This window comes from Monodon monoceros, unplaced genomic scaffold (assembly GCF_005190385.1).
Source record: "Monodon monoceros isolate NGI ecotype Baffin Bay Population unplaced genomic scaffold, NGI_Narwhal_1 Super_Scaffold_19, whole genome shotgun sequence".
In the NCBI taxonomy this organism is placed as follows: Eukaryota; Metazoa; Chordata; class Mammalia; order Artiodactyla; family Monodontidae; genus Monodon; species Monodon monoceros.
The window spans coordinates 33,461,064-33,469,501 of NW_021703775.1; the positions used below are offsets into that span (position 1 = coordinate 33,461,064).

Sequence of the window (8,438 nt, forward strand, 5' to 3'; positions counted from 1 at the left end):
TAAGTGGTAGAGCTGGAATTTGAACCCAAGTCTACCAGCTCCCAAGCCCATATTCTTGACACCATGACGTTCTGCTGTCCCCAAGACTCGGGGAAGCAACTTGCCTGCTGTGAGCAGCCAGTGAGGCTGACCTGGTGCAGAGGGCCCTGCTCCCACTCTCAGATCTCTCTCCCTTATCGTGGTTCAGCATCTGGGGCTTCCAGAGCACCAGTTTGTTCAGGCCTTTCTTTTAACCTCCATCAAAAAAGCAGGTATAGTGCTCGCTTCGGCAGCACATATACTAAAATTGGAACGATACAGAGAAGATTAGCATGGCCCCTGTGCAAGGATGACACGCAAATTCGTGAAGCGTTCCATATTTTTTTATGCTTTACAATAAATGCTCAAGGACTTAAAAAAAAAAAAAAAAAAAGCAGGTATAGTAGGAGTTAGAGTGGGAAGCCATTTTCAAAAAGAGGTAAGCCCCAGCAAAGATAAGCTGAGTGGGTTTAAATTTATGGCCCTTTGTAATCCAAACTTTTAGATTTCATTTGTTTAGGTAAGTCGTGTGCTATAAACCCTCCTGGTAACAAATAACAATACATTCCAAACACATTATTCCTGTTGGCCTGCTTTATGGCCATACTTTGGCCTAGATTAAGGAAAGGACTGCTTCTGCCAAACCAGAGCAAGAATACTGTTCTACCCGGAAGAGAAATTTCAAACAAAATCTACAAATTGGCAGCCTATCTTCACTGACTTGGAATGGAATGTCCTAAAAAAAAAAAAAAAAAAAAAAAAAAAGAAGGAGGAAGAAGGGGAGGTAATTTTCTACCATCAATTTATTTTTTCAACTTTGAAATCATCCTAAAGCTGCCTGAGAAGGTATTTAGAAGAATCATTTTCAACATCTCAGGTTCAGATGGTAAAGCTGTCCCAGATTATACAGCAGATCTGGAAATGCATAAAATTCCCTGATTGCCCACCATGTTGTAGATGTTAAGGAAATGATGGGTGGCCTTGACAGAGCAGATTCTCTTCCCAAGGTAATGCTCCCTGCCTTACAGTGGATCTTGCCTAAGCTTAACTGGTCTCTGTCTTTTTTTCTTGGAGGGTAGGAAAAATGGATCAATCAATGGCCCCTCTTTCTCCTGAACCCAGGCCAGCCACAGTTACTTGGCTTCCAAGAAGGTAAAGCACGCTACCTGAGATTTGTGCGTTTCCAGGTCTGGATGGAGAAAAAGAATTATTCCAGGTAGAATTCATGTTGTAAAAGGTGAGCAGATTGACAGTACATTGGACTTTAAGTTCAAGTATGTAGAGCCAAGGTCTGCTTGATACAAGATTATGGAATGAGAGACTATTGTTGTCAGCATACTCTGAGTGCCCCCTTTCTGGACCCATTCCCCCTCTTTTTGTTAATCTGATAATACCTACTTCTGTTCATTTACGACGTGGGTACCTACTATGTGGTGCTTCTATGGTGTTAGAAATATTTGGGGGGCTGGAGTAAGAGAGCAGACTCCTCAAGAGATCATTCCAACAAAGTATGGTGAGTTCTACACTACAGGTATTCAGAATGTATGAGGAGAGCTCAAGTGAGGGGCTCTGGGGGAGGCAGTGGTCAAAGAAGGCTTTCCTAGGGGGGGTGATATTGGAGCCTATGTCTGAAGGTTCCATTGGAGTTAGCAAAGCATTAGATTCGAGTTCAAGCCTCTGCACTTCAAAATGCCACCAGTACCAGGTAGCTTTAGGCCATCCCCAGTCCTCATCAATTTACCTGTTCTGTAAGTTTACCTAACATTTTCTCAGAACCCAGATCTCTGCTAGGATACATGTGTTCAAATGACTTAAGGTGAAGTATTCCCAAATACTGGAAGCTACTATTCCACCACTCCCAAACAGCATGTATATATATATATATATATATGCTGTACGCGGGCCTCTCAGTGTTGTGGCCTCTCCCGTCGCAGAGCACAGGCTCCGGACGCGGAGGCTCAGCGGCCATGGCTCACAGGCCCAGCTGCTCCACGGCATGTGGGATCTTCCCAGAACGGGGCACGAACCCATGTCCCCTGCAGGCTGGAGTTACTTTTGCCTAGGGGAACTTACTAGCACACGTCCATTCCCACCCTATAGATTATGGCCTGTATAGTAAATACTATGCGGGAATACGTTTAAATAGACTGAAACCATTAACTATCACTTTTAAAATGGAATTCTATGGAAGTAAATCCCCTGATGTTTGTTCCTTCCCTCACCCACCACCCACAGTTCCAAAGCTTCCCTCACACACAAATCTCCCTTTTTTTGTTTTTTGTTTTTTGCGGTACGCAGGCCTCTCACTGTTGTGGCCTCTCCCGTTGCAGAGCACAGGCTCCGGACGCGCAGGCTCAGCGGCCATGGCTCACGGGCCCAGCCCTCCGCGGCATGTGGGATCCTCCCGGACCGGGACACGAACCCGTGTCCCCTGCATCGGCAGGCGGACTCTCAACCACTGCGCCACCAGGGAAGACCAAATCTCCCTTTCTGACCTCAAAAAAATCTGTGCCTGGACCAGGATCAAAGCACCATGCAGGTGGGGCAGAGCCTAATCTGGGATCTTCTCGGGCTCCACAGCCCTCTGGTGACAACCCTACAGTAGCTCCCACCAGCATGTAGTAACAAAAGCTGGTGTTTCCTGACCGCCCTGATCACGTTGGGTGCTATGTGAAACACCTCACCTGCGTCAGACCATTTCACTCTCACAATAGGCTATGGAGGCAGGTACTGCTGTTAGCCTTCTCTGAGGAACAGAGCGGTATGGTAATTTGTTCAAGGGCACAACTAGCAGCAAGTGGGTATGAGAATCAAACCCAGGGAGTCTGACTCTCTAGCCCATACATCAGCTACATCTCAATCATTCACAGTGATGAAAAGTGGAGGCTTCAGGGCCCCAGACCTGGGTTTGAATCTCAGCTTCGCCACTTACTTAGTTGGTTAACAGTAGGCAAGTTAGTCTCTCCAAGCCTCAGTTTTCTCATCTGCAAAATGGGGCCAGTAACAGAACCTACTTCATAGGGCTGTAGGGCATAAATGATGCTGTCCTGGATGTAGAACATTTTGCATGGGGCCTGGCATTTTGCAGATGTTCGGGAATGTTAGCTATCGCTATAATTACATATTTACAAGCCTGTGTATCCCCTCATGCAATGTCATTGAGGGCAAGGATAGAGATTTTTGGTATCTTTCTCACCAGGTGCCTGATAAGGTGTCTGCCACGTAACAGGCACTTGGAAAATGTTTGTTGACTGGATGGTTCAACAACACTATTTTTCTCTGCTATTTCAAATGATCGAGTGAGGGCCTCCTCTATTTTAACACACAATAGCCTCTTCTTGCTGAATTCTATTCCTTAACATTCAGAAATAAATTATCAAGTGTCTAAAGAGATCATTCTAAAATTCTCAAATTAGCAGAGTTGTATTATTGTTTTTCCCTATAGAAAATGAACGTCGGCCTCCCTTCACTCTCCCAAACCTCCTTGGGCTCTTGCTTGCATTTCAGGGAGTCCTCACTTTCACAAGTGTAAGGATGGAAACTTACAATATAACAATCCCCAGGTTGAGGAGCGGAGTAGATTTTCCACTTGGTAAAAACATTTCTAGTTTCTTGAAATGCCAGTGATTCCTTTAAACTTTGCTTCCTCCTAGAGAAATTCAAGAAATATTTAGCTCACATGGCATGTTTTTTTGGTATTTTGGGGGTTTTTGTTAATTTATTTATTTTTAAAATTTATTTTTGGCTGCATTGGGTCTTCACTGCTGGACGAGGGCTTTCTCTAGTTGTGGTGAGCAGGGGCTACTCTTCATTGTGGCGCGCGGGCTTCTCATCGCGGTGGCTTCTCTTGTTGCGGAGCACGGGTTCTAGGCACACGGGCTTCAGTAGTTGTAACACGCGGGCTCAGTAGTTTGTAGCTAGCGGGCTCTAGAACACAGGCTCAGTAGTTGGGGTGCACAGGCTTAGTTGCTCTGCGGCATGTGGGATCCTCCTGGACCAGGGCTCGAACCTGCGTCCCCTGCATTGACAGGTGGATTCTTAACCACTGCGCCACCAGGGAAGCCCTCATGTGGCATGTTTTAAGAGCACTTTCCTTTTGTAAAGTGAAGCCTACCCTCCTTGAACTCAGGCAGTTACTCACTCAGCATCACTCGTCCTTCCACACAACCTACACGCACCCTTCCTCCAGCTGAAGAGCACACACTTCATGCCCTACACTCAAGGCTCTACTCTAAGCCAGCATCACTTACCTGACACCAAAATCTCCCTGCAACCCCTCCCTATTGCTGGACCCACTGGGCTAATCCTGAACATTCAGCAGACATCCTGCTTAGTCAGTGTATCTGTTTCCTGGGGCTGCTATAACAAGGTACCAGAGACTGGGTGCCTTAAAACAACAGAAATTTATTCTCTCAAAATAGTGGACGCTAGAATTCTGAAGTCAGATGTTGTTAGGGCCCTATTCCTTCTGAAGACTGTAAGGAAGCGTCTTTCCTTGCCTCTTCCATCTTTGGATGGTTGCCAGCAATCCCTGTTACTCCTTGACTTCTAAACACATCATTCTAAGTTTCACCTCTGTCTTCACATAGCCTGATCCCCTGTATGTCTATATTTCTTTGTACAAATTTCCCTCCTCCTATTAAGACCCCAGGCATATTGGATTTCGGGTTTGCCCTAATCCAATATGACCTCATCTTAACGTGAATATATCTGCAATGACCCTATTTCCAAACAAGGTCACATTCACAGGTTCTAGGTAGACATGAATTTGGGGGCACACTATTCAACCCAGCACAGGAAGAGATCAATATGAGTAGAGAGATTCAGCAGTTACCAGTGGAGTATGATTTGAAAAGTTTCAAGATGAAAAGCCTTCTTCCCATCCATAAGAAATGTACAACAGCTCCTATATTCCACCATTAGAAAGTTTCCTTTTGTTCTCAACGCTTTTCTAGTGCCAAATAAAATAAAAGCAAAACCTGCAATGTTGGCTTCCCTGGTGGCGCAGTGGTTGGGAGTCCGCCTGCCGATGCAGGGGACACGGGTTCGTGCCCCGGTCCGGGAAGATCCCACATGCCGCGGAGCGGCTGGGCCCGTGAGCCATGGGCGCTGAGCCTGTGTGCCCGGAGTCTGTGCTCCGCAATGGGAGAGGCCACAACACTGAGAGGCCCGCATACCGCAAAAAAAAAAAAAAAAAACCAACCTGAAATGTTGCAAACGTTGTCTGGAGGGATGGCACTCATAAATGATTATCATCTCACACCTCAATGGCCATCAGCTGCTTTTTAAGCATAATAGGCAGCAGAAGCAAGGTTCTGTCAGAATGGAGCCTGGATCTGTGACTGGCAGGGAGCAGGTGGCACAGGAAGCCTAGGAAACAAGGCACCAAGGACAGACATGGCATTAGTGCCCACTTGGGAAAAACTGCCATGTCTCAGGGAGCCCAGAGCACCAGAGTCCAGCCACCATGAGGGGGCAAGAAGCAAGTGGAGGTCATATTCATGCCAGTTCACATTCATTGAGCATCTATGCCATGTACCATGCTCAGTGCTTCTGCACACATCTCATTCAGACCTGGGCAGGGAAGAACCTTCCATCTCCCAGTTCTCCCAGATGAGAAAACCACAACTACAGAGAGTTAGGTAGCTTGAAAAAGGTTAGGAAATAATGCCCAAGTTCAAGCCCAGGTGCTGACATCTTTTGCCACTTTGCAGAGGAGAGAAGAGGTAACAATGCACGATTTCAGGGCTCACTTCTGCTGGGAGCTGGTCCAGCTTGAAGCTCACTTGGGTTTGTTCTTCTTCACTTCTGCTTTTAAACTGGTAGCCGTTTTCTATTGCATTTCCAATTTGCCTCTGTGTGTTATCTTGGAGAGAGGAAGAGAATATATGGGTCAATATAAGCAGACTCTTAAAAGCTTATACTTTATCATTGTAATAATCATAATATATTTTATTTTACAGCCACTCATAACTGAAGCCTTGGGCACCCTAACAAAAATAGCTAAAAGAAAAAAGGAAATTATATTAAACAAAGGAAATATGACTATAAAACCCCGATAGCCAGGGAACTAAATGAACAACATAAAATCTCCAAACAACAAAACTACAATGAAACCAAGGGGGGATAGAAACCTTTTCACGAGATTTACCCTGAAGGATCACGCTGTGAGATCACATCTGTTTAAAGCACCATAATTTATCGATATGACATCAAACCAGGAACCAGCCATTGTAAACCTTTCCCACAGAAACTCTCAGAAAACTAACCAGGTGGTCGATAGGGCAGGGGCAGGGGGGTCTGTAGCATGTAGCTGGGGCAACAATGGCTTTAAAATTTCATGTTCAAATACATCTATGTGAAGTTCCAAATCTTGGTACTGAGATGCAAAAATTAGTTCATTCCACAGGTAAGCAGAATTTATAAATGAGACTTTTATTTAAACAATTTTTTTTCTGAGATAGGTCCTCCATTAGTACTCATTGATGGCTTCTCAAACCGCTGCATTAAATGGGCCGTTTTCAAGAATGGATCCTCTTTAGAATAATCCGCTGAGTCGCAAGTTATGAAAATCTTTGGAGCAGGATAAAGTCCCTTTCATTTGTAAAGCAACTGAGTTACTAAGCCTATCTCCCATCCTGATGTTACAGCCACTTCAAAAACAGAAATTCCTGCTGACCGTGATACCGCCATAAACATTGAGGGCAGTATTTCCCCAAGCAATGGCTTCCCACATCCTTCCTACACATTTTCCTATTAAACATGGGAAGTAGAACCCGCTGAGGGAAAGTGTTTAGGAGATTTGAAGGAACTCTACTCAATTCTCTGTAATGACCTATATGGGGAAAGAATCTTAAAAAAGGGTGGATATGTGTATATGTATAACTGATTCACTTTGCTGTACAGCAGAAACTAACACAACATTGTAAATCAACTATACTCCAATAAAAATTTAAAATAAAAAAAAAAGATTTATAGGATTAGAATACCCTAAGTGTTGACAAAACTCCTTGGTTGACAAAAACAAATAAAATATTAAAATGGTGAAAGCCACTTGATGCCTATGAAAAAAATGTTTTTAAAAATATTTGTTCATCCTCCCGAGTACTTTCTAGATTGGAGTAGATCTGGCCGCATGAATTAGGGCATTCATAGCAGAAACATGACTCTAGAGCCCAGTGAAGCTTCAAGAGTAAAGCAACTGAGAGAGGAGTGCAGAGAGGGTAGCAGAGGTGGCATCACCAGGGGAATGTGATGATGCAGAAGGAGTCACACATGTTAGAGAATCAGCCCAGCCTGGGTTCTCACCCATGCCCTAGTGCTTTGTAGCTGGGTGACCTTGGATAAGTCACTTAACTTCTCTGGGCCTTCTTTTTCTCATCTATAAAATGAAGAGAAATTGCTAAACAAACTCTGCTCTTTTTATTTTATGGAAGCCCTTGAAGTTCTTTGAAGGAATAACCCGGGTCTCCTGGCTAGCTCTCAGCCACATTATTCAGTTCAAAGAGCAAGCTGTGGAATGCTACACATAGAATGATACTATTTGCGTTTGGAAAAAGAAGCCACTGAAAGAACACTGGGTGATTTCTGCAGGCCCATGGACATATATGTGAGAATACAGAAGAGTAGAGACTAAAGCACATGGGCCAAAGCACCAGGTGGTCTCCAACGGGATCAGCCCTGGATTGAGACTTGGGGAGTGAATGGGGGCCTCATTATTTACATATTCAGAAGAGACTATATTTATATATTGCTTATACATGAGAAAAGAAAACTTCTATGTGGCCAATAAAAACTAACTCTAGGTTTTTTCAGGGAATATAGTAATTCTAGAAGAATCTCTGCCAATCAATAAATGAGAGCAGGTATATTAAGATGAGGCCAAAAGGTAGAGAACCCAGAGTTCTATGCAGAAAGACATTAAGTAGGATTTCCCTTACTGAGCTGAAAATTGAAAAAATTGGCTCCAAACCTATTTGGAAATGAACCCTGTAAGGCATTGATATGTAAAGTGGGTCTGCAGCTGGGACTGAGGAAGTTCTGTGATGGGTTGAAAACCTAGATGGGGTTCCCTATGTCCCAACATGTCAACCAGGGGGCCACCAACCTTGCCTTCCACCATGAAACGGCCAAGCATAGGACACGCACCACATGGTTGATGCCTGACCCTCTGCCCCCGCCACCACCAATATTAATCAGGCCCTTTGGTACTTTCTCACTTGGAAATGCGGAGTCTAAGTGAGACTGATGTTAATCCGGGAGAGTTCAGAGTCTTGCTCTTCGGCATTGCTCAGTTTAAGCATAAAGAGCCTCTGTGGGGCTTCCCTGGTGGCGCAGTGGTTGAGAGTCCGCCTGCCGATGCAGGGGCCACGGGTTCGTGCCCTGGTCCGGGAGGATCCCACATGCCGCAGAGCGGCTGG

The 8,438-nt window shown here is 44.8% G+C and overlaps 1 non-coding gene across 1 annotated transcript; it reads left to right on the top strand.

The window, feature by feature from the left end:
- The first annotated feature begins 256 nt into the window (after positions 1-256).
- LOC114901156 lies at positions 257-363 on the top strand. Its single transcript, XR_003795038.1, has one exon. It is a non-coding gene; the product is annotated as a U6 spliceosomal RNA (small nuclear RNA).
- Positions 364-8,438: the final 8,075 nt, after the last annotated feature.